Raw genomic sequence first — 26717 nt, 5'->3', positions numbered from 1 at the left:
GCGTAGTAAAACTTACACCTATGATGCTATTTTTGTAAGGGACTTTTGAAACTCCACTAGGGGTGTTATTTTGCTAGCATAAAACCAGTTTATATCACGAGGATTATCAGCTTCTGTCTGTGTGTCTGGCTCGCTCTGCTCGTCCCCAGCAGTTGTGTTTGTAAAAGACCACAGCATCCATTACACTGTAGGTGTTCAGGTACAAAGAAGCCACAGTCACTACTTTGAATAAGTGTCCTGATTTATTTATTTTTTTCAGAAAAGGGAGGGGAGCAAGGAGCTTTCCATTTCCCCCACGAATTGTAAGTTGGTTTTGAGAGGTGTCCAGCTAAAGAAGCTCCGCAAACGTAGCTCCAAATAATACTGGGTCACCTCTGCAGGGATATTGCTGTGATTAGTACAGGCACCTTTGTTACCATCTAAGGACTTAAATGCATCTGCATGGCTTACTAGATAAAGCAAAGTGGGAGAAGCCACTCAGTGGATAGAGCTTCATGTTATTTTTGGACGATTCCAGCTTTTCTCTGAAATGCCATCTTTGTGCTTAGTGGATGGTTTATCTGACCGTATTGCTGTGGTTGGAGTGCAATGCATAGGACAGCATAGTTTGTGTTAATAATAATAATTAATAAGAAGGCAGTAACAGTAGCAATTGTTATCCCTTGATTCAAGCATAGCATCTTTGCTGTTAAGACAGATGGGTTTGTTCTGAACTCCAGAGGCTGTCACTTTTCAAAAGTGTTATTTTCTTATTTTTTTCCTAGCTTTATTATTTCAAGATCCTAAGGTTCCTTGCCAGTCCTAAATTATCTTTTTTTATATTTATTTGGCTTCCCATTGAAACCATCCATTCATCCAGTTTCCATAAAACCCCTAATAACTATTTTAAAGCTTTTGTTCTTGGCTCTTTCCAAACCCATAAATACTGGTTTGAAAACCCAAGCTGAATTCTGTGCAAATAATCCTCTCTACCACCCCTTCTCCTCTGGTTATAAGTGGGGCCTTCAGAATTTTCCTTCCCAGCTCTTGTTAGTTATCAGTGGTCCATATACTCCTTGGCTGGGGGCAGAGGGAAAGGTGATGGTGGCATATAAGTAACTGACAGATGGTATCTCAGAGACATGTTGGATGCAGTAATAAATCAAAGTGGCAGTAGGTAAATTAGTTAAAACACGTTTTCACTCCAGATGTCTTTTCTTCCTCCTTTAGTTATATCCTATCTTAAGCATATGCATGCCCCTGAGTGAGGAGGGAATTATGCTTCCATAAGAGTCAACAGATCTCAATTTTTCTGTGGCAGACACAGGCCAAGCTCAGCACTAGCACCACTCGCTGGTGAGGGCACGGGGAAAGTCCTGACAGCCACAACTTGCCCCATGAGATCTTTAAGCTCGTGAAATGTTGCGGTGCTCTGATAAGAGGCGTAATCATAGCTGTGCGCTGAGCTGTTGTGTAGCTTGTCAGATTGTGAAGGATGAAGCAGTAGAGATGATGTCCCCTTTGCAGCATATCAGTGCCTTGGGGAGATATGGCTCTTTACAGAGCTGCCTTTTGGACAATAAACCAGCCCCAGGATCTTTTTCCAGAGAGTAAGTCTTGCCACTGATATCTAGGATTGTTATGGGAAAGTTTTGTTCCTGTCAAAAAGCACACTCCCTTATGCATAGCTTATCCCTGAGAAACTCCTTGGTATGCTTGTACCGGTTGAAGTATGGAGCTCAGTCAGGACACAGAACTCACATGGACTTGGTGCCAGGTCCCTCAGAAGAGGATTGGGTTCAGTCTCTCGTCTTTTCTCTGTGCTGTGTTGGCTTTTCTTTGTGTTGTGTAGGTCCTAGGATGCTGCTTCCTGAGTGTGATGGACTTGTCTCGTCCTAGCTTCTGCAGCCATGGACACTACACTTATTGCAGCTAGCCAGAGCCAGCCCTTTACTTAAGAAGTGCCTGAAGTGACTTCAGAGTTAAATGTCCATCATGCGTCCTTTGCAGATGCTCAGTCTTGTCGATCCATCAGCAGAACTGTGTTTTCAGAAGCTAACCAGTGTCAGAAGCAGGAGGCCGGACCTAGAGCTATTGAACTCAGTGGAAAAAAATCTGTATGCCTTCCAGAGCCTTGAATCCTCACCAGAGATAAAAGTAAATCTTCCAATATGCTTTTTCTACGTAGAGACACTGAGTGCGGCCTCTGGCCAACATCTGAAAAACTGGGGCCTAAAATTAGGCCCCTAGAATACCAAGAGCAGTGAGTGATTCCAACTGATACCAAGTTAGGAAAAAGGGCCTGAAATAAACAGATTCCTCAGTAACCAAGATCCTGTTTTTGAGACAAGTGTTCATTCTCACAAATCAAAACAAGAAACCAAAAAAAAAAAAAAAAAAGAAAACGTCAAATCAAATCCCAGCAACACTATGATATTATCAACCAAAGCATGTCTTAATAGAATGTTTTCCAAAATTCCTCAGGGAGTACCAGTGAGCCGTGAAGGGGATATTGCTCTTTTTTGAAGTATTAGATTGGAGTTTTTTTGGAATGCACTGCATTTATTCATGTGTCGTATTTGTTCTTCTGTTAAGTCATATATCTGCTGTATAGCTCTTCTTGTCCCTTGTGAAGTTTCTTCCCTTTCCAGGCTTATGCTATAAGATGCAGTATGATTGTTTGTCTCATTTGGCAGGTAAAGGAAGAAAACAATTAGCAACAGTAAATACACTGTCAAGAGGATTAGATTGATGTTCAGGAGTTAATGCACTTTGATAAGTGCATGCACACATTGTCCATTGTAATCCTGTTCCCTGGCTGGAATTGTTGGGGCTACTGAAATATAAGTGTCAAAAATGTTAATAGGAATAACAGCAATCCTGGGAACATCTCAGAATTCTTTACAATTAGCACTTGGATCTGGTTTTCAGCCCTCTTCTAAGGTCGTGGTGTTGTTCTTTTTTTTGTTGTTCTGTTATGTCCCAAATGTTCCTAATAAATGTATCAGGAACATTCGGGATGAATGACTAAGCAATAAGGCATAGGAAGTCTTAGAAGATTATTAGCTGTTTATTGTTGTATATACAATTGTTAAAGGGGATTGAGCATCTAGTATGTATGTAGTATGCTTCACTTGAATTGCTGTCCTGTGCCAGTACCCTGCTTTTCAGTCAAGATCTCATTGCAGTTACACAACCAGAAGGCAGTTTCTGTCCTAGGAGACCATGTACCTGCTTGGCACCACACGAGGGGAGGGAGGACTCATACTGGGCTGAACCTTGTAGTTCCCCAAAGTGAGTGGGTGTAACTTTGCAGGCTGCTTTGGGCACCAACCAATTTTTTTATATGTACCCGTAGAGAACTTAGGAAAATTAGTGTGATTACTGGCTTAGTTTTCATGCTTTTAATACAGGTTGAATAAGTAATATCTCTAAGAATATGCACCTTGAAATCCATGTATAAGGAAGAGTGTAGAGGGCATGCTAAAATTTGCAGCAAAGAAAAATAATGTCTCTGTTGTTTTCCTGTACCAAAAAAAATTAAAATAAATAAAAATACACAGTCATCTCAGTTCTGCACAGTATCACTTCTAACAAACTTTTTTTTTCCATTCTTTTTTTCTGTGTCCCATGCTACCAGATTGCCCTGGCAGCTGTAGACAGGGAAGATCATAAAAAACTGAGCTAAAATATTCTCAGGACAGGAGAAGTGCTATACACAGCCATTAGGGAGTCTGACCATCCTTATGAAATCCAGCAGGAGCTTCCTTTTTTAACAAGGGCTGGACTCCACTGCAGTCCATGTTGCCTATCCTCTCTCTGTAACTAGAGAACTCGCTAGTCCCTGTAAATGGAGCATGGTAAGAAGCTGAATCTTCCAGAAGCCCTACTGACGACTTGCTTTGCAGTCTAATTAAGAAGGGAGGTGGTCAGAAACTAGACTGACACTGCTGCAAAGCTCTAGATAGACCCTGACATAGAAAAAGGGCTTTTCCTGACAATCCATTCAGTTGAGTCTTTTCCATTTTAAGTTCAAGCGCAGTCATGGTGGCTATAGTGACTTGTTCTCTCCAGTGTCAGTTTATGATGGAACATAAATGTAGTTTTAAAAATACATATTGGGTTTAAATGCAGCTCAAAATGTCAGCATATTACTCTGTGGTCTTGCAACAGCAGAGTTCTAATAAAATCACAGCTATTTAGCTTCTGGAAGACAGCGCAGAGAATGATACTCCACTGGTATTGTAAGTTATATTTTCCCTTTATGGCTCTGGCAGATTTCTCGAAAGTTCAGTGATGTCCAGAGAAAAACTATCTTAAAGAAACCCGAACTCTGCCTAGAAAGGAATCCTGATGTTACCTACACGTGGATTTTCCTTGCACTAATTTCAACAGAATGCTTTGGTGATTGAAGAAGTTTTTATGTGCGTTTGTGTGGTTGGGAGGGGGTTCTATTCCTCTCCTCCATCCCTATTCAAGAAACATTCTGCTGCTGTTTTAGTAGGGAGATATTTCTACTCTGAAGATTTCTAAGGGAACCCAAGGCACTGTACACATAGCTTGGCTACAGTGTGGGGTAATGCACTTCTTGTCTCTGTGTTGGAAGTCTTTATGGTGCCTCTATCACCCTTTAGGAGGGCTGATGGGACAGACTGGGACTCTCCAGCCTGGGAAAGCGACTACATGTGGTGGTATGGTAGATGCCAACAAAATCATGAGGTGTGGCACCCCCAGGTCTTTGCTACCACCGCTGCCCAGCCTTGAGACTCAAAAGTCCCCTTTCTCCACTTCCTAACATCTCTGCAGTTTCTGCCCTCTACACCTCCTTCATTCTCAGCTGACAGCAGCTCTCAAATAAGCAGGCATCTGTCTGATGTTGTTGGGCAAGTCCTAGGGCAATTTGCATCTCCCCCTTGTCCATATTAACTCTTTGTAAAAGTTAGGTGCTGTCTCCTGCTCTCTTTTCCATACCTGCTTCAAGAAAGGTTGAGAGTTTTCCATGGTGTGGATTTGTTGCTTTACCTCTCTTCCATTCCCTCCCAAAATGTTGCTCATCACCAGTGATTCACAATGCATGTCTACCTGGATTGAGCTGTCCTTGGAACATAGACAATCTTAGACTGGAGAGCTGAAGTTAATTGAGAAGAAGGTTTTTCCATCCGTGGGCCGTCCGAAGTCATGGAGAGGCCACTGCAATTCCTCTCTTGGTTAGGTCCTTGGGGGCAGCCTCCTCAAAGGGAAGAGAGGAACAACCAGAAGCTAACACCTCTGTCTTCCATTGCAGGTTGCTGGAAAATGAGCTCTTCCTTCTGATGTTAAAAAGTCAAATGTGTGTGTCGTATAAATCACATAATATTCAGCTCTTATGTGAGATTGATGTTGCAGCTGCACAAAGTAGATTTCTTCTATATTTCTTGATTTCTTACCTAGGGAAGTGCTGAATTCTCTGACTACATATTCAAACTGGATGCCTCTGTTTTAACTTAACCTAACAAAAGTTAATGAATGCTGACTTAGTAAAATGTCACCATTATCTGTAGAGATCAACTCAAGATCTGGTGGCCTGGTGCTCTAGGAGTCCATTAATTCTTCAGAAGTTTCTTTTCACCTTAAGTAACGTACAAGCAGTTTCTTACTGACATCCAAGCGGATAAATATGTGAGGTTTTCACAGGCATAATTTGTTGGGTTTAGTTTGGTTCTTTCTTTGAGCAGTGTATGAAAATGAAATACAGTGAGAGCTGCATTAAATTTTTCAACTCTTAAAGCTATTTAATGTAAAAATAAACAAGATTCTGGGCAGAGGAAGGGAAAGAGTATTTGAAATCATTGCAGGAAACTTAGCATTATTTTCAAAATGTGGACTTGTGTTTCTTTTCCATCAAAATAATCAAATTTTGAAGAAGGTATTGTAAGTGTTAGGCTACTAAAAACCTGTCAGCCTTTTCAATGATGGGGAAAATATCCTTGCATGTCATAGCAGATTCCAACTTTAACTTCCAATCTACTTTTTCCTTTAGTTGCTTTAAGCATTCCTTTACTCTTGGACTCATTCTCTCTTACTTTATATTTATATCAACCCTAGCACCATTACATCTCTGGACATTCCTCTTTTGTCTCTGTACAGTGTCATAAAAGCACCATTAAGGAACCCTTATAGTTTATCCCGAGACTGCAGAATTTCTTTGTATAACACCATTTCAGTTAACACTTCGGAGTGCATCACTGAGGGTCTGCAATACTTGAAGGATTTATGCCAGCTAAGATATGTAGCAACCCGCTTTAAAATCATTTATTAAAATTTGTTTGAAACATAAAAAGTTTGCCTTCTCCTGCCCCAGCTTCATTATGGACTGTCAGCTTTCTTCTGTGAAGGTAACGGACCCAGTGTTGATGAGTCAGGCTTCAGTAGAGCTATGCTGATTCATACTGGCTCAAGATCTGAGCAAGTTCAAAGGCATGTAGCATTTGGAGTTGGAGCAGGAACCTTAAATCAGAGGTCTTTTCCATCTGTAACATGTGGGTATGGCAAGGTTATCCATTGGAAGGCACATGCGGTATCGTAAAAAGATAAGTGCAGCTCAGTTCTTCTGTTTTGTGGGTGCTGCAGTTAGCAGAACTGTTGCCTAACTTGAATGCCATGCTATTTCTTCTGGATCCCAGTGAGTCATGTTTCTGTCCCTAAAAACAGGGAATGCAGTGTTTCCTTCCTTTCTTCAGGGGCCTTGTCTCCTTCATCATCAGCAAGGAAATACTGTCCCTTTGCCAGGCAGAAAAGGCAAGTCACCACATCAGCTTTTCAGCCTGGAACCAGTCCTGGAACTGGTGGAGCTCAGGCCCTGGTAAACCAGGAAGCATAAGTCATGCCTTTGCTGCTTATGAAAGAAGTGGCAGCCAGCATGCCAGCTTCAGACATTTCCCTGGCTTTCTGCTTGCTTTCTGCCACATGGGCGATGTCTCTAATGTAACACTCACATCCTGTATGTATTATTGTCTGTCTGTAGGTACTCAGACATGCAATTGTGTTCCAGAATTTAACACATCCCCTCATACTGTCTGCCCAGGGCACTCTGAGCCTGAAGGGATGTAACACGGATTCACTTAGTCTGCGATGGAGGAAGGTGAAGCTGAATCAGGTCATCCTGCTGCAAACTAAGGATGCACAAGCAAGAAGCACTACAGTCAGCTAATGCACAGTTAAGCTGTGGTAACTTGACTGTACCCGAAGCCTTTGACTGTACCCAAAGCCTTTGACTGTAAGGCTGTGAAACAGGAGAGGGTCTTTCCATCCTGTTCATACAGCTCTGACACTATATGGCAGGGCTGTGATCTCTGTTTGGGACCACAATGAGCAGTAATGTAATCCTGCGTTTTGCTTAAAACTGCAGCAAATGTCTCGTGTGGAAACTCTCTTACTTTGAGAGCACATTAAAAAATGGAGGGTGAGTAACTTTCTACCTGAGCCTTGATTCACAGCACAGCAGGAGAGGGAAGGAGCTGGAGGAGCTGCCCTTGGAGGAGAGCATTGGTACTGAGCTCTGGAGGTGACTAGAGTCCCCTGGTCTGCTGTTAATGAAGGTTGGGTGCCCAGTGCCAACATCTCCAGGAGAACCAGCAGAGTGCGACACTTCAGGTGCTAAGGCTTTCCCAAGGCACACATGGCCATGGACAAACACAGACCAATAAACAGGCATGGTGCAACAAACCATCTTTATTCCCCACCATGGGGGTAGAACAGATTCTGTTCGGCATGTCATGCAAGCAAGGTTGACTTGTCACCTTCAGCTTTCTGCACAGAGAAGCTAAATCTCTGCTGCCCCTTAAAACCCTGATCCTTTAGTGAAGACAGAGGGACCTATTCTGCCCCACAGGTAATATTCCCATGAAGTTCATCAACACTCATTTGAAGTATAGGGCATAAAGAAACTCAGAATCTAATACTGACCCCACATGACGGCCATTGGCTAGGGCTTGCCAACTGTATACATGGCAAAGAGAGACCACAGTCACAGCAGTTAATTACTTGCCTGAGGGTGGAATAGCAGACTTCCTCCACTTGCACTTACGTGGAGCCAACCCCTTTTCCAAAAGCCAGTGTGCTCACGTTACACCGTGTTCAAAAGTCCTTGCTGTTCTCAGAATATTTCCTTAGCTCGCTTGTCCAGTGAGGGGCACAAGGGAAAGCAATTACTGCAGCAAAGGTGGAAAATGGAGGTAACGGTTCAATGTAATCACCACCCCACCGTGGAGAAAGCTACATCTCTTCTAACCACAGAGGAGGTGTTTAGTGCTCCGGCTCAAAGCAAATATTTCCTCATCACTCAGCAGCAGTTAGGCAGGACGTGCCAAAGCCAGACAGGTCTTGCAGCATGAGGAAAACAAGAGCTGCATGGAACTGTCATCAGCAACGAGAGTCCTAGAATTTAGACTTGGCTCTTCTGGCTGCCCTAAAACAGACAGGCCACATTACACAGACACAGAGATTAAAATTCAGCAAACTTCGGTGCTAGGTGCCAGTCTTTGCATTTAACTCTCTGAAGATTGGGAATGACACTTGCACTCTTCTTGCTAAGGTCTGGAAGACACAGGAAGAATCCTTTCCGGAGGCAGCTGTGGCTGGTGCAGAGGGTCCCTTCTGCAGCCCTGCTGGGTGCAGTTCTTGTACAGCTGTAACTACCCTGGGCCCTAACTCAGTGCAAAGAGGGGCAGCCTTCTTCACCTGCTTTGCCCTGGGATGAGACCCTGCTGTGTGGTATCAGGGACCAGGCTGGATTTTATGCCTTCCAAAGTCTTTATAACTGGCTGACAGAACAGAGATAAAGCAGGCCAACCTGATCTCATTCATACTATCTATACCTCAGTGAAACTTGCTGTATTGATTCTCATGATGTTATTCCTTGTTTGTACTGAGGTCAGGACACAGCATACTGGATTTATGTCATGAACAGGCATGAAAATAATTTTTCTCCAAGTGCTTGTGTTTATAAGGTATTAGGTGGTAAGAGTTTCTTGGGAGACAGCTGCTATAGCCTGAAAGAGTTTTAAAAAGGTAACTGTTTTGAAGACTCCAACATGCTAGTTGAACTATGACCAAACTCCTAACCCAGTCCCAATGGTGGAGATCTTGTGGAGCATTGGAATTACATTGCTTTAACTAATGGAACGAGTAAAGTGAGAACCCACGTACAGGTCTCCATCACTTCATTGTTTTAACTAATGTATAGCTTTTGCCTTCAGAAATGTAGGCTTGAAGGTTATCAAGTCTTGCTTCCTCTATTATGGGCAGTCACATCAGATCATACCATTTATGAACAGATCAGAACCGGGATCAGTTGTTTGCTCTGAGCGGGGTCCTGAATGTTGAATTGTGTTTCTGCTGGCCAGCTGTAGTTAGGTTCTTTACTTTCTCTTTAGGTCAAGTCTAAGGGATGGTGTTTTATTCATGAATAAATTGCAACTTCAGTCCAATTTATGACTGAAGACTTGGTGTAGAGGTTGCTGAAAGAAAACCATCCAAAAGAGAATTCAAGAAACTTCAGGATAAAACCTTGCTTCTCTGCAGATTGATCTGTATATTTATATACTCTGACACCAAACCGTGCTCATATGCAATGACTTTCCAACATGGATGCTATATATTGGATGTTGATGCCTAATATGTAATTTTTTCAGAGATGTTATTTTTTAAGTCCTGAAGAAGCTATTAACAAGATCTCAATAATTACAAAAGATTTGTACAAGTAACAATTAAAAATGTCAGATATTTGCTGTATCAAATGTCAAGTCACATACATCTGTTTAATGAAATCGGTTTCCAGTAGAGTTCATAACATCATCAATGACCTAAATAGTACACCTGACAGCTTGTCTGCCATCACAAGCTGTAAATCTGGGTAACTAATGGTATATTGAAGAAGAAAAGGTCAATAAATGCAGAAATGTGTGGAGAATCTAATCTTTCCCTGGCACTTATAATTCCTCCCTTTTCACTCTTCTTTCCTTTTATAATCTGTCACATTAGACTAGTTACGCTTGGCAAGAGCCTGATCAGGGCAAGTTTCCGATAAAGTTGCAGCCGTTCTCAGTACACAGCATCGGATGGACAAAGGCGATAAGTGACTGAAGATCTGGGAACACTCAAGGGGAAAAGTCTGTTCTGGAACTGGAATTTAAGAAGGAGCCATAAATACATGTAAATATATTACATTTGAGTAAGAGATGAGAGAGACTACACAAGCCAATTACCTCTTCACACGCAATTAAAAAGGTTTCTGATGAGCTTGGTTTTGTTTGGAGCAAAACTGCTACTGCTGAGAACAAAGCTGTCTGAGGATTCTGAGCACTAGACCTGGTAGCCTTTCCATCTGCCAGTACATTTTTTTCCTTGTAGTGTGCTTAACACTTTGCCCAGTCCAGAAAGAAATGACTCAGTCAAAAGGATTTTCTCCATCTCCCTTGGGTGATTATTCCACAGCCTATTAGGTCTCCCTGTTAGGAAATGTTTCCAGCATCATTTTTTCTGTGCTTACTTTTAAATTATCATTCTGTGAGTAGGTATTATCCTAAACAATGCTCTTCCATTCTTAGTGTTTCCATTTCTTCTGGACTTGTCTATGGTTATCGTATACCCTCCAGCATTTCACTGGCATTCAGTTGAGCTGCAGATGTTTAATGTGTTTAGCCTTTCCTTGTGTGCCAAGCATAGGACTGGCAGTGGGATATTTCACACCGTTAAACAAGGGTGGTGACTGTTAAATGTAATTACTTTCTTCTCTTTCTTTCATGGTAAAGGTTGTGCTAGAGAACAAGGGCAGCTTCTATTCTGAACTACATGGAAAAGGTGCAACTGCTAAACAAGAATGACTTATAAACAGGCTATATATAATAATATATTAGTTTAGTATCCACCCTTGATTTAAGTCCATAGGGGAAGCAGTTAAATTTAATAGATGCCAGCCTCTCAAACAAAGACATTGCATACATGGGCACACACAAGAAATTCCAACCAAACTGATGAATATTATCAGGTTTACTAGTATTCTGTATTTTAACTGCAAAGAATATCTCGAAAACCACTAGAGTCTTTTAGACTGTGGGAAACATTGCAAATGTTACCACACTATGTCTGGATGCATAATATGTATGTGTTTTTGTATCTCAGCATATTTGGGTTTCTTTGAACTTTAAGATTAACTCTGAACGTCTTGAGTATACAAAGCTCACTTCAGGGATAATTATATCATCACTGTATTGCATATTATCCTAAACTGCTGATGTGTACTGTCTACTTGAACTCAAAATACATTTTTTTGAATTAAAGGTAGGGATGATAACACTCGTTTATTAAAGTTGAAAACAGTTAGCTTTTGCCTTTCTTTGGTTAGTTATAAATTTACTAATCTTGAAGTCTTTGGGTTGAAATTTTCCATGCCAACTCTGTTGGACGTTAGATGTAAATGTTATGTTTGTTTCAGTTAATGTTTTTTAAGCCATCTCTGAAAATAAAGAAACAGAAAAATGCATTATAAAACTGTAAGAGCAGTCATACCAGGTCAGACCAACCGTCTGTCTAGCTCAGTGACAGTAGCCAGCACTGCAAGCTTATTTGACACTTCCTTCATATATTCTCGCAACCTCCAGCAATTTGTGGCTGAGGGATTTTAGAACCAGACACGATATTTTGTCCTTAATAGTCTTTGAGGGATTCTCCTTTGGTGACTTTGTTTTTGAATCTGTGAAAGCTTTTGGCATCTAGAATATGGTGAGGAGTTCCACTGTTTAAATACACACTGGTCAAAGACAGCTCCTTTCTGGTTTTTGAGCCTATTTCCTGTCATTTTCTATTGAAAGTCCCAAGCTGTTGTATTGGAAGCAATCATTTAGAAGGCCTGTCTCTGCCAAACCCTATCTCAGTCCTCATTTCAGAGTAGTAACAGTCAGCTCAAAGCCCTTTGCCATGCAGACAAATAGAGATATTTAAAGTTGTTTCTTCCTCTGTGCATCACTTCACACTTATTGAAGCTTAATGTCATCTTCTCTTTTTCTCACCAGACACTCTGTCGAGTCGTCTTCATCTGAAATTTCTCATAATCATCCCTAAACACCTGGAATACCGCATTATCAGTAGTGAAGTGTCTTTTTACTATTGTCTATCTTTTCTAGATCATTGCATAAAGCATGTTTTGTCAAGATAGAAGTTTTAAGTTTTCTTTGGGCAGCTCTTACCCTTTCATATGATAGAACAGAGACTTCAAGTAGGAGACAGTATTGTTATAAACATGTGTTTTGCTATTGCCGCCAGTATCACAAGATGTCATGGGTCATGTTAAAGGGAATGCTGCAGATGTTTAACAATAATTAAGGAAACTATGGATGTTCAGCTTCACTGAAAGATTAGTCCATTTTATTTATATAACCTTAAAGACTTTAGATACCCAGGATCAGCAGATCTTGCCTGAATAGCAGACCCAACAGTGACAGAAATTGAGAGAGACTTCTGAGACTTGCTCAGAAATCAGTAGGGTGTTATATCAGATATAAAAATAATGTCCCTGGGTTAAGAATGAATAAGAACAAGTCCAGGGCGGCAACTGAGTGAATGGCTAACTATACGTGCTGGAATAAATATTTTCAATGGGGGTACATATGCTGAAATTGAAAACCGTACTTAAATGCTTCCCTGGGCCCCTTAAGGGATGGCAAAATTGTCTGTGAATATTGAAAATATGTGAATTGTTTGCAGTGTATGAGTAGGGGTAGGTTGAAAATAACCTATCAGAATGCTTCTGACTATCAACCTTGACTGATCATTAGTTGTTTGCTTCATTTTCATGTATTTCTCCCAGAATCCCAGTTTGTCGCAGACCTTGTGTGGGTCTTCTGTGGGGTCTGTTTTGGCCCCTGCTGAACCTCATCAAAAAATATCAACAGCATTTTTTTTTTTAAATGAAGTTTCTTAATCTTCTCCATTCCTTCCCCTCCTTCCTCTCCAGGAGATCCGTTCCACACGGCCTGTGGAATTTTGGCTTCTCGTTCCTATCTGGAAGAAAAACAAATTTCAAAATGCTGGAATTTCTCACAGATCAGAAATTCCTTTTTCCAGATAGTTCAACATGAAAGGATCCTAATGGCTTCTGTGGCACTTTGCCTGTGTAGGATTGTCAGATATAACAACACCTGTATGAAGGAGGAAGGGCTGTACAGCAGCACACCCACCACCTTGCACAAGGTAAAGCACCCCCCTGCCCCAGAAACATTAGCTGGGGCTCCTGAACCTCCTATTATCTGGTCCTTTGTTAAATCTCTTCTAGAATAATATCTCCTGCGCTGAGTCAGTTTAACCTTTCCAGCTGTAAAGGTAGTGGATATCTTCGTTAGAGATGGGATTCTCAGAAGTTCCTAATAGAGTCAGCTGTCACCTCTCAGCAAATTTAAGTGGGACATTTCAGCCCAAACCTGCTGGTAAAAGGGAATTTTGAGGTGTGCCAGAAGCCATTGTTCCTTCAGATGATACTTTTTCCCCAACATAAAAGAAAAAACAGAAGTGGGGAAGAGTCCAGTTAGTAGGAAAGGAATGAAAATAGTCCCAATATGTCCATTTACCCACTCCCTGAAGCTATTGTTTCCACTTTTAGTGTGTTATTTTTGCTACATAAAACTGTCCACTCTCTAGCTTCTTTCTGATAAATTTCTTGGGAGAATGGAAGATGACTGAACTGAAGTAGAAGCAGGGATAAGTGGGGACAGGAAACTCAGTTTGTATGGGATAAAAAAGGAGAATATAAATCAGCCCAGAAGAAATGTGAAGGGTGGCAAAGCACAGGCTGGGGTGACGAGGGGAGGGAGATCTTGTAGGGGTTCTGCTCCTCTTCTGCTGCACCCTCTCAATACCAGTTGTGACCATGCACACTTAATTTTTGAATATAGGTATTACATTCTCCAAAGCATGCACTTCCTGTAGTCAATTCCCGCAGTACAAAGTATATGTAACAAGCTACAGTGTCACTGTTTCTAGCTTTTTAATTTCTATCATAGAGGATAGTCAAGGCTTACACTTATACAGATGAAAAAGGCACCGGAGAAAAATTGTAAGCATTTTCTTCCATAAATGACAATGAATTGCCTTTTCTTTGTTGGAAAACAGTAGTTAAAGTAGACATAGCTGATGTAATTTGTTTACAGCACCCTTAATCCTATGACAAAGTCAGTCACAAAATGTTCTTAGAGAAGTTGAGTAGTCAGGAAGGAATGATAAAATACTGAGCAGTGGACAAAAAAAGGAATCAAATTATTTTCAATGTGTCTTAAGGGACAGCAGCAGATACCTTAAGGTTCAGTAGTAAAATTTAACGTACTAATTTCTGGAACGACTGAACAAATAGGAAGCTTGCAGAGTTTTGCAGGTGTAACTTTATTTAATTTGGGTTACTCACGACTGGGGAAAACTGACTTATCTCAGAGGGATCCAACTCAATGGGGTCTCAGTTCAGGGACAAGGTTCTGGAGTACAAAGGTGATGCAAGAAATGGATAGTAGGAGTAAATGGGGACGATCTAGTTACAAGAAAAAAAAAAAAAGAAATTCCTCAGCTTTGTGTAGGTGGTTCCTAATGATGTACCAACATGCACAGGATCTTTGTTGGGCAATGTTGTTCAAAGATCTGTTCTCTTAAGTTGCATGGTAAAATGAGTCTCAGAAGATAAGGCTTTCTTGGGAGAGTCCTTTGGCCCCAAGAAATCCCTTTTGCAGGGACCGTGGTGGTCCTGATAGCCAGGGCCGTGCTGGCACCGTGCACGTTCCTCACGTGGCCACCCCGTGTGCAGCAGTTGTGGTTCCACTGCCGACACTCAGGTGGAGGTGCAGGAGAGGCACATCTCACCTGAAACACTATCAGCCCTGGTTTAGAGCATGCTCACGTAACCGTCAGAAGTGAAGCAAGATGAAGGAACTTTTGCAGGTAGTGGTGGTCCACCTGGTTGTTTCCCTGTAGCTCCCCTCTGTCCTGCTGTGGATTATCAGGGGAAAATACCAGCGGTGTGAAACAGAAGCTGCTTTAGATGGCTGAATTCAGGCTTCAGTCTGCTTTTATCCAGACCTAGCTCCCTGGATTTCAATTATTTTTTTTTCTAATTGACACCAGTACAAAGAGGAGAAAATCAAGTGATAAAAATCTCTTCCAGTAAGTAATCTTGGAGCTATCTTTGCCATTAAAGTCTCTCTTCACAGCAGGGTCTTAAGAAAGTTCAAGGAATGCATGTCTGTAGATTCAGGAACAGGCACAACAAGTCTAAGTGCCTTCCTGAACCAGTGTCTTAAAATAACTCCACCAATGGCCATTTGTGCAGTGACATTTTGGAAATGTGTACTGCTTTATTAGAAAACTAGACTGTGAATACCAGGCAATCTACTGCAGTTCCTGGGATGCCAGCCCAGAATCCCAGCAGCCTTCCTATTTCAGCATAGCTCAGAAAGGCAGTTTTTAAATTAAAATCTTCATATGAAATAATAGATGTTAGGAGATGGGATGCCTCATAAATTGAAAAATGTCAGTTGGTTTTGCAGAGGCAAATGAGAGGTTGTTTATTTATTTTCACCTCATAAACATTTCATAAGGGATTCTAGCACTTTGTTAAACTGCTGCAATGTTGGAGTCTTCCAGGCTTATTTATACATACCTAGTAAACTTCCAGAAGTAGCCAGATTGCCTGGTTTTACCACCCCACAGCTGGTGACCGGGTTTGTTATTTTTGTTGTTGTACCGGATTAATGTTCTGATAGACAAATCCGGGTAGGGTGAGCGCATTAAATGCAGACATTACTTCTCTGAGGAAATGTGAGAGTTCACCAGCTAAACTGTCTAGTCCAGGTGTACTTGTCCAAAACAGGCTGGTGGTTAAATGTCCAACCGTGTGTATCCTTTCTTTTGCAGCTGCAGCCAGAGCTCTGATTTATGTTTGGAGATACTGGCTTGCATTCAGACTCCATCCTATCAGTAGCTCACTTGTCACACTCAGCGCAGTTGGGTCTCACACTGGGTTCAGGATTTGCAGAGGGCTTGCTGTAAGGCAGGATCCCAGCCTGATGTGTTGGCTCAGCTCCAGTCAAGGTTATTGGCCAAAATCTCAGCTGCTGGAAAGCTGAGCTGATTCAAAGTCCTTGTGCAAATCCGTGCGGCTCCATACCGTGATTTGTTTCCACTTGGTTTCAGGGTACTTGTGCTCACTTGCCCCGCTGGAAACTTGCTTAAGCTGGTGGAGTACAGGGGTGTTTCCTCTGATTTCAGCTGGTCTCAGAGTCTTCCAGTTCTCCTGGACCACAACTTGATTTCAGTTATGCCAAACTAAATGTTACTGAGAACAGAGAAGCTGTAACACCAATATAATACTGTGAGATTAAAAAAAAAAAAAAAAGGCTATTTATTTTTCTACTTTATCCATCACCCTGTCCTTATGTGTTCTCGTGTGTCCTTTACCCTGTCTCAGTGCAGTGGATCAGCCACAGGTCTCCTGACCCATGTCTTCCCCATGAAGTCAGTCTGACTGCCGGCGGGGTAAGCTCCGGAGCCCACTGGCAGTGGTACCCAGGGAACCTCTGCTGAGCACCCCCCCAGATGTGTTTTTACGGTAATATCAGTTGTTAAGCTTTCACCCAGCGAAAGTCAGCGTGAGGCACTGAACTCAGCGGTCTTGGGCCAGTGACAGGGAGATAAGTGTCATGGGCTAACAGTGCAAAAAGTTTTTGCATGGGTGTTAAGGGATGTGTTCGTGACAGACACCAGGCGAGGTTAACCATCTGGACAGCATCTCCTGTATCCTGTATCTGTGGGTGGTTTTTGTTCCATTATTCTTGTTGAGCCATATACCTCCCTCATCTGGAATATCTCCATTGATTTAGTGAATTTCTCTGGATTTTCACCAGCAAAAGAACATTTAGTTCACAGCTTATAATACTGATGCTGCCTCAGCCGTGCAAGGGCCATGACAAATAGGCCAAATACAAAGTTGGGGTAGACAAGGATATCCTCCACTGGAAATTCTGGGGACGGATTTGCATTGAATATCTGTGCAAATCAGACCTAGTCAGGATGTAAGCTGGCCAGAAAATATCTACAGAATGGGTGTGCAAAATGAATAAGAATTCCATTTCACTGGGGCTGAGGGTAGGTATGGCATGGCAAGAAGAGAGAGCTGTGATACAGAGTGCATGTGTGGGGATACAGCTGTGTGAAGAAAAAGGAAAAATAAAACTGCAGAGATTTATGTTATCTGTGGATGTAGCTGCTAGGGTTGTGGTGAATCTGTTGTTGCTACTACAGCCATCTGTAGCATGCAAAAGGGGTGAATCACGGCTGATGGTTTCTAGAGAAGCAGTTAGGACAGTTTCCCTAGTTCCCAGCTCTTTGTAGGTCAGTACCTAAAGCTGTGCTTTTCATTCATTGTGGGAAGGAAGGAACAAGAGACCTGCACCTTGTCTGCAGAGATCTCCCTTAGGTGTAGTGCTTGCTTCTCCAGAAAGCTGCCCTGACTACCTGGGTGCCAACGTTCAGCATGTTGCAGTGGCTTTTCCCCTGAACGTGCATCTGTCCTGCCAGTTCTGTAATCCATGTCGGCCGCTCAGATTTAATGTCCGTCATCCTGCTGTGCTGAGGACTGGCTGTGCATTGCTGGACAAGAAGTGTCCTCCCGTCCTCCCGCTGGTAGGTGTGTGCTCCCTGCTACCCAGGGCGGGAGGGGAAGGGAATGTGTTAATATTTCTGTAACGAGAAGGGGGATTTTTCCTGGCAGAGCTTTTAGGTTTGCTTCCAGAATGTGTACAGTTATCATTTATGCTCCTTTAAATTCTTTCCTTTTCTCAGAAGAGGTCGGTGCATAGAAAGAGAATTTGGATTATCAGGCTGCTGGCACCAGCCTGCATTTTCCATTGTGTGTGCCTGAAATACAGTTTGGTCTTGTGCCTCTCTTCATTTGTTTACTGTTTCCCTTCCCCTCTTCCTGATCCCCACAGTAAGTTGTTGGACTCCTCTCTTCATGATAAATATTTTAAAATTAAATTAGACATTAAATCACCTTTACAATTTACTTGAAAACCTTAAAATTGCACATTTGATCTCCTGAAGTGTGAAGAGCCCAGTGAAATGACCAAGACCAAGACATATCTCAGATCCTCAGAGCACTCAGAAGACACCAGATCTGGGTCCTTGCTACTGGAACAAGAGATTTGAAAATGTCAGGTCTGACCCTTGATGTCCCTGTAAGCTGATCTCTGTGCAGATGGGGAAGTGCTCAGCACATTGTGCTGCCTCTCTCTCTGTGTCAATACAGGACAGGTGGCACCTCCCCGCTTTTTCTGTTGCTGCTGTCTTTAATGGGCTGCAAAATCAGGCCCTGATTGTAGGAGGCAGTGAGCAGTGAAAACAGGAGCAAAGGGACCAGGATGCTGACTGAGAGTATCAATTCAGTCTTTTCTGTTCAGGGTTTCTGTGCCCTTCTAAACAGATTGGTGCTCGATAGAAGAGGACAGGACAGCTCTGGATTGATCTGGATTGCAGAGCTTTACATGAGGATGCTCTTCCACCCCTCTGAGCTTAAACATATGTGGTATTGAGTATCAGGGCTCCTGACTTACTTATGTGAGTCAAGTATAGCAATATTAAATTCTGCACTGTGGATTCAAATCCAGCCCGAAGCCACAGCGAACAGCAATTATCATTGCTTCGTAGCCAACTGATGGGTTCCCGGGAAATGAGAAACCCAACCCATATCTTTTTGAACCATTTTTAATGTCATGAAAAAGGCCACCTTGGTTTATGTGAGATTGGCCTGGTGAGGTTTGTCCACGCAAGGCTGTCTGACAGTGTGTGATATATTCTGCTGGCAGCTGCTAGCACAGTGGAGAAAAGGGGCTGCTCCCTGCACCCCCGCACTGAGGGCTTGGGATTGAGGAGGCAGGGGATAAATTTTCATGGGAAATGACCAGGGATGCCTGTGATAGGATGATAAAAAGTTACATTTCCTAGGAACCAGTCCTGTTTCAGAGCAAGCAACAGAGATAATGCTGCTTCTAACTGCTGTTTGGCTCTGAAAGAAATATTAATGTAAAAATAGAGTAATTTAGAAATAACTATCTTCCCCCAGCTAGCTGTCATGGCAGTGAAAGCCCCATAGCAGAGCGAGTCCCAGAGCCAAGGTTATTTCTAAACCGCTCCTAATTCGTGGAAACCAATTTGCAAAATTTTGAGTGGTTTGGGAATAAGAAAAGTCACTTTACAAATCATTGTCTGCTGCAGGAAAGGCAATTGTCATAGACCCAAAATGTAAAAGCACAATATGGTTGTCTTTTTCAGTGTATCAAGCCATGTGACAAATTAGAGGGATACCAAATAACATAATTTCAACACAGTCAAACAGATCGTGCTCCGCTCGCATGGTGATTATCCTCTCAGTTTACACAGATCTTTGCACTCCTGTGGTGCTTTAATAACATCACTTTAAAACCCTGACATTTTGGTAACATGAGGAGCAGTGAATACTCACAGCACCTACAGTCATCAGTCACTGTCAGCTCCAGGCTGAGGTTTCTCTGCTTTCTAACTATGTGTGCTTAGCCTAAACTCCTTTTTCTGATGCTGTATTTGACAAAGCCCCCCCCCAGACAACCCGGAGAGCCTCTGGTTTGTACATCCAGCTGCCTGAGAGCTGAGTGCCTGTGCAGGTAACAGGCTAAAGGAGAGGTTTCATGGTTCAGTCAAATGCTGTTCATTAACCCTGGATGCACCCAAGGGTAACGCAGGTTACACTGCAGTATTTGCATGGCAGTCGAGTGAGGGACCTGCTGGAGATGGAGGGGAAGGGAAAAAAAAAACACTGAATAATAAAAGACAGCCATTGGTCTGAGGAGCTTAGAGTGCCAGGTAGAAAAAGGGTTGGAAGAAGGGCAGGAATGAGGTGTGTCTGGTAGTGTCTTTGTGCCGTAAGTGCCTTGAGGAAGGGTCTGATTTTTCTCTCCATTCACTCCAAGCAGCCAGGCTTTGATTTTGTTCGTGCTTGTGAAAATCACAGATAACTCCACTGACTTCAGTGCGATGCCAGCACGTTTTGTTATCAGGGCTTTTGACTTCAGAGCAGTTATTCCACTTGTAACCTGGCTGCAGAGAATCCAGTCCTGTACATGGGATGGGAAGTCAAGGACTGGCAGGCAGCTGGCTGTGTTTTCCACTTATTGGCTCCCTGCTTGATCCAGTGACAGCCAAATTCAGTTCTCAGTGAAATGTTCACTCTCTGCTCCTGACAGCACTGGAGGCCTCCAAGCATTTTGAAGGAGCAGGACTTACATCAGTGGCATCATTACGCATCCAGTAACGTCTGTGTGCAACCAGTGCCATACAGCCTTAGCAGCCCATGGCTTTTTTGTATTCAGAACACACCTTCATTGCTTACTGTCATTATTTGTAATTTTATTGCAGTATTTCCAAAAAAAAACCAACCCAACCATTCCTTCCAGTTTTACCTTAAGTACATCTAGTGTGCAAGGTACTGAAAACCTCACGATGCCATTTTGTTTTCCAAAGATAACTGGGCTTGGCTATGGCAGGGCAGTGCTACAGTGAGCATAGATGCTTCGGACCCATGAAGGATCTACTTGTGAACCGATGCCCATGTTACTGTGATATGATGCCATCAGTAGCCCACTTCTGTATCCTCTCCTGTCTAGTCACTGGAGCTGTGTGCTCGGTGGCAGTGCTCTTGATCTGGGACTGCAAGATAGGGCTCAGAGTGCTTAGTCAGTATTATCTGTTGTGTTTCGTTCCACTGGTTGGTTGGTTTTAAATGTATTTTGGATGCCTAATAATTCCAATAAGAAAATTCTAAAAGAACATCAGAAAAGCCATCCACAGTATTTAAATCACTATGTTAATGCGACTGAGCTCATGCGGCTAAGAGATTGCAAATCATTTTCAGATGCAGTCAGCGGCTTTTTTTGCGCTTGTCTATGTCCTCCCGTGACCATTGCTTGGAGAGCCATGTACACACTCGAAGGATTTGCTTTGAGGGGAGGGCTCAAATATCAAAGCAGAAAAAAAGCATTCAAACCTAAAAGCTGACCATAAAGCCCAGCACATCATTTTCAGAAGCAGAACATTATTGTTACTCTGCTGACAAACTTCTTTTGAGGGCAGCAGCACGGTCCAGCACCATTTTAGATTTGTCTTGAAGCCGCACGTAACCAAAATAAATATATGGTTACATAAGAAACTGTATTGCATTCTTGCTCCTGGGTTCCAAGTCTAATTGTAAAGTAAGCACAACTCCTCTGTGTCTGCACTTACGGAGGTAGAGGGCCAATCTCCTCCCACATGCAAGCCAGTTGATTCACACCTGGGATAACCTGACCAGCCAAGTGGCAGGAAGATGTTTTTTCCCGTCTTCTAAGGACTGGAAGGTGGAGGCCCTCTGCAGAGATGGACATGAGAAGGACAGGTAAGGAGAGGCACTGAGCAGGCTCAGGCGAAGAGCTCTGGAGAGCAGCTGCATTTCAAAGAGGGCAGTGTGTGGTTTTTGGACATAGCCCAGCTTGGTGCGAGTAACTGAAGCCTGGAGGATTACATTGCTCATATGAATCAATAATGATTTATTTAGCTTCATTAGCATGCCAGCAGCAGTGCCTATAGTTATAGTGACTTAATGCCGCACATGATACAAGCCTGCTTTCTGCTGCATATGACTAGGGAAAGAATTATGTTGAGAAGCTGTGACAAACCTGCACTTTTAGAGCTAGGCTTTGAAATTTGGCAGGGGATAATTATACTTCTTTGCCCCTAAGGTGTTGTGAAAATATATGAATCATTGTTTATTTCCAAAGCACTTGGACACTACAACTTTAACTGGGAGAGAAAAACCCACAGAGGAATCCGGTTTACTGAAATACTCGTGAAAATTCTCATGAGAGACAAACTTAGGCCTGCAGAAGGGAAGGATCTGGCAAAGTGGCTGATGTGATGCAGAGAAGGACAAAGAAACATACAGCGAGAATAAGCAGGCAGTCCTAGGACCTTGTGCTTTCTGAAGTTGGCAGTCTCTCAGCATTAATCAGGTACAAATTGTTCAGTTCCACGCAGAAGGGACTGGATAATGTTTACTGTCCTGTACTCCGTATGAGAACAAAATAAGAAGTTCTTCCTGGCTTCTTGGTTAGGATAGGGTACTGCAGCAACAGAGGAAAAAAGCTGATAAGGTCCAAGATCCTTTGTCATTATGTTCTGAAGAGGACTTTATAGCCCCTGGCTGTGGGATGCTATACACCGCTCAGCATTCTGTCTCAGTTTCTAAACTTGTAGAGTACATAGCAGAATAATGTGTGTGTGTAAGCTCATAAAGAAAGGACACCACAGCAGAGAAAATAAATTAATTAAAGTATGTGAGGCATCTAGGCAGCAGGAGAGTGATTTCTATAATGCCCCTTATGGAAATGAATGTTATCAGGACAAAATCCCACACACTAACAGAGGACAATAAGATAATTACCTGTGAAGAACAAATAAAAGTGATACCTCCCTCAGACAACCAAAGTATGAAATCTCTTTACAAAGACGAACATTATCATCAACGCTGTATTACACTTGTGGATAGTAAGGCCCGGAGAGCTTCATCCAAGGATATCTAGTCAAGGCAGAAGTGAAGGTGAGAACAGCCCCATGCACCAGCACAGTCTGAGGGCTGAGCTGCTGGAAAGCAGCTTTCAGAAAAGACCTGAGGGTCTTGGCGGACAACAAGTTGACTGTGAGCCAGCAGTACCCTTGCAGCAAAGAAAGCCAACAGCATCCCACAGTGTGTTAGTGTGTGCAGAGGTCTGGGGTGCTGTGTTCCCCTGTACAAGAGGGACATGGAGATACTGGAAGGGCCACAAAGATAATTAAGGATTTGGAGCACCTGGTGTACGTGGGTAGGGTGGGACTGTATGGCAGGGGTGATCAATGCGTATAGATACCTGATGTGGAAGTAAAGAAGACAGTGCCAGACTCTTTTCAGTGGTGCCCAGTAAAAGTACAAGAGGCAACAGTCAGAAATTGAATACAGGAAATTCCACTTAAACATATGAAAAATATTTATTTATTTATTTATTTATTTACTGTGACAGTGACTGAACAGTGAAACAGTCTGGAGATTTTGTGGAGTCTCCATCCTTGTGGATATTCAAAACTAAACTGACCAAGCTCTGACCGAGCTCTTTTAATTGACCAGGCGGTCTCTCCGGGGGTCTCTTCCAACTTCCACAGTGCTGTGATTCTTTTTTAACAGAATCCTCTCTTGAATAAATGTAATGGAATAAAGTCTCCTGAATGCCGGAGCAATGTCCACAATGAAATGTTTACATGGATCCTGGACATCTGCTCTTTTTCAGTTCACTGTTGCCAACAGATATATATGTTCAGGTGTGGGGCTGCACATGCGCAGGTGGTCTGTGCATGCATGGATACCTGGAGAATCCCGGCACACGGAGGCAAGCCAGAGCCTCCGGTCAGCCTGCCAGAGAAAAAAATTAAATGTGAAAAATTACTAAATTCCACCTAGACAGAATTTCCAGCTGGAAAAAAGAGGATGTGTCTGGGGAAACCTGGATATGAGCTATTCCTGCCTCCAGGATCTTGTGCTAAGTCTCTGCACATAACAGTTTCTCCTTGAATAAATACCTACTCGAATAATGTCTTCACACACCAGAAACAGTATATTCATCATTTGATTGCAGTGGTGGGTTACTTGCTATTTATCACTCTTTGTACTTTTCCCTGTAAAACCTTTTGGCAATTCCAGCCAAGGAAAAGAAATGAGGGTATGTAGTTGTGTTTATACGTAAAGGCTTGCTGCTTTTGGGACACCAACACATCCAACTTGTGGGGACTCAATTCTGTCAGTTGTGCCACTGGTATAATTTACACACGTTGCTTGAGAAAAATAAGCTGTAACAGAAGAGAGATTGGTCTGAGAGTTATTTTTACTGCTTTTTATGATAGCTGTGTCATATAGCTCTCTATCTGAGTTTCACTGCTACCTGCAGAACCCTGGCTACAAAATATAGGAATGAAAAATGCTTCGGGTTGGGTGACCTTCCAGGCAAGAAAGGGACAAAATAATCGAGGCGTTGACAATCAGCACAATCAGTAATTTGTTCCTGTAACAGCACATGGATCTACTCTAATCAGCAAGTATCTTCCTCCTGCTGCATACAGAAGTGCTTGGTCCGTCAGATAGCTCCTGTGCAGCGAGCCAAATCTGCTCCAGCCCGGACTGTGGCCACCTCTAGAGGGCGGTGATTGACTGATTAATGCTTGTGCTGTAATTGAAAATGATTGCTGGTTTATCCTGGATTAATCCAGTTATGATGCTGCAGCCGTTTAGCAAATTACAGCTTCACCGCAGAAAGCTGCAGTGAGTCCGACAAGAAAACGTCTCTGTCCAGTTGAAATGATAGAGGAAATGTGGCCAAGTAATGTAGCGGAGTTAGGCCAGAACATTAGGATGAATTTACAAACTGTTGTGAGATCTTTAATTATCAGAAATACCAGAGATCTTCACTTCTAGAACATCTTTTGCTTGTGAGGTCCCTTGCAGGAACCAAGCCATAAGTACATTTAAACCAGAGCAAAACAGGGAAGGAAATCAAATCAGTCTGCCTCAGTTGCTCTAAACTCCTAGGTTTTTGATAACAACTTGTTCCTGTTGGCCTCCAGCATTAAATGGTCTCACTGTGCAAGTTGCTGTTCCAGGGACAGACTTACCAGGAATGGGAGGACAGTACCTGCCTTATTAACGTTATTTGGTGGATGTGAATTGCTTCCAGGGAGAAAGAGCTGCCCAGCCCCACCTGCGTGCCGGGTAAGAAACGAGTGGTGACATTTGCTGCAGCCTCCTGTGATGTTGTGAGCGGTCCACATGTAGCCTTGCCCAGCTCCCTGACCACTCCTTATGTTTGAAGAACATCACTCATCTTCCTCTTTTCCCCTAGACCGTCATCAGCATTTTGCTGTTTAGCTGCTTGCTTTAATTCTTCTGTATCCTTTCTCCCACTGCCAACGAACCAAACTCCACCTTGCTTCTCAGCTCTGGACAGAAAAGGGTGAACATTTATGTTAAAAAGAGGTGTGAAATAAGGACAGACATATTTTTTCTTCTTGTGAGCATGTCTTTGAATTCAAGCTGCTGCCGTGCATTCAGTGCTGTGCTGCATTGCCAGGTTTGTAATTAGCTCGGGGCTGACGCATGTGCTCTGGAGCCAAGCTGCACACTTTGCTGCTCTGTGACACTGCACCATGCCACAGGGGTTCGTGGGTCAAAAAGTTTATTTCAGTGACAGGTGACATCAGCACACGTCTTTGTTTGACAGGAGAGGCAGTGTGAAAACATCATAACCAAGCCCTCTCCCTCTTAGTACAGAAAGATGGGGCTGCTTCTCTGTATGGCATCTTTATACTGAGCATTGACTCCAAGTAGCATGGCTACAGGGGATGGAAACACAGTCTCCTGGCTTTCATTATTGTCTCGCCAGTTTGAATTAGTGCCAGGCTGGTGATGGCTCAGAGTGATTGCTGTTTGCTTAGTACTTTTGAGACCTCTTTAGATGGTTTTGTTGCCCTGTGGACCACTGTGTCCGTAGCACAAAAGGCCCCGTCACTCTTCCTGACCACCTTGGGCCATGAGCCAGTGGCATGGGCACAGAAGATAAACTGTATTTTTTTATTTCCAAACACATCCTTCTGCATCATAGCATGACTGTTACAAAAGAAGCTTGCATTTAAATTAACTCTCCTTGTTCGGGATTTTTTGCTTTGGTTTGCCAGTACTTTTTATGGATTCTTAGTTGTCGTGACCCAGAGCATATCACAAGCACTTAATTATGGCACAAAGGACCTCTTAAAAGTATACACAGAGAGACTGCTTGTAGGAAGTTTAGCAAAATGTTACTGACTTCAGTTTTATACACTACCTCCACTTTGTGGGCTTTGCTTCTCAAAATCGGTTAGCTGCAAGGAGTCATCTTAAATGGAAGTGACACAAGAAAAGCTACCTGGATAGCTTACAGATTTCAGAATAGCTGTGCTAAGATAGTTCTTCCTTCCGAGGTAACACACACCTTTAATTGGAAAACATGTATGCACATTGTTAATGTAGAGTCTATTTTCCGTAGCTCTGTCTTGCAGTGAGTCATCTGCTCTCTGTCTCTGTGCATCTACGTGAAAGTAGGTGGGAATAGCTTGCTTTCTGAAAGTTCCTCTTACATATCGACTGAGAATCCATGATAATTATTCTGAAATGTCTTCTCTCAACAAGAGATGAACAGCAACAGAAGTAATATTGGATGTGCTCCCTGAACCAGTGATGTAATTGTAAAATGCTGGGTGTTTGGTTAACCTGATTGAATGCTATTCCACTTTCAGATTGATCAGAATTGGGCCCATTTTATCAGACCAGTTGATTGTCTCAAGAAATAAAAATAAACTGAAGGCACCATAAATAAGAATATCTCAGCTATCTAAACAGAGCCATATGAATCAGTACTGGCTGATTCAAGTACCTAACAAGTACCTAACTTGCGGAGATCAGCTCTTTAACAAAAAAAAAAAAAAAAAAAAAATCTTGTAGTTTTTTACTTGAAAAGAAAAAGAATCTTTGATTATTTCTTAGACTTTTGAGTCAAACCTTTCAAAACTGGAAACAAAATTTACTTTTTATGACTTCAGTGTTGTCC

The 26717-nt window shown here is 42.6% G+C and overlaps 1 protein-coding gene across 6 annotated transcripts in view; it reads left to right on the top strand.

The window, feature by feature from the left end:
* Nucleotides 1-26717, top strand: part of OSTN (osteocrin) — a 138829-nt gene that overhangs the window by 93514 nt on the left and 18598 nt on the right. The window contains exon 1 of one of the 6 annotated variants that reach the window (XM_048076709.2): nucleotides 24760-24847. The exons of the other annotated variants lie outside the window; for them this stretch is intronic. The gene's annotated coding sequence lies outside the window, so the exon portion shown is untranslated. Of the gene's footprint in view, nucleotides 1-24759; nucleotides 24848-26717 lie in introns of those variants that run through there. 6 annotated transcript variants of the gene reach the window in all.

This window comes from Anser cygnoides, chromosome 9 (assembly GCF_040182565.1).
Source record: "Anser cygnoides isolate HZ-2024a breed goose chromosome 9, Taihu_goose_T2T_genome, whole genome shotgun sequence".
Taxonomy (NCBI): domain Eukaryota; kingdom Metazoa; phylum Chordata; class Aves; order Anseriformes; family Anatidae; genus Anser; species Anser cygnoides.
The sequence above is the reverse complement of the archived record's forward strand: the minus strand, read 5'-3'. Positions and strand labels throughout refer to the sequence as shown.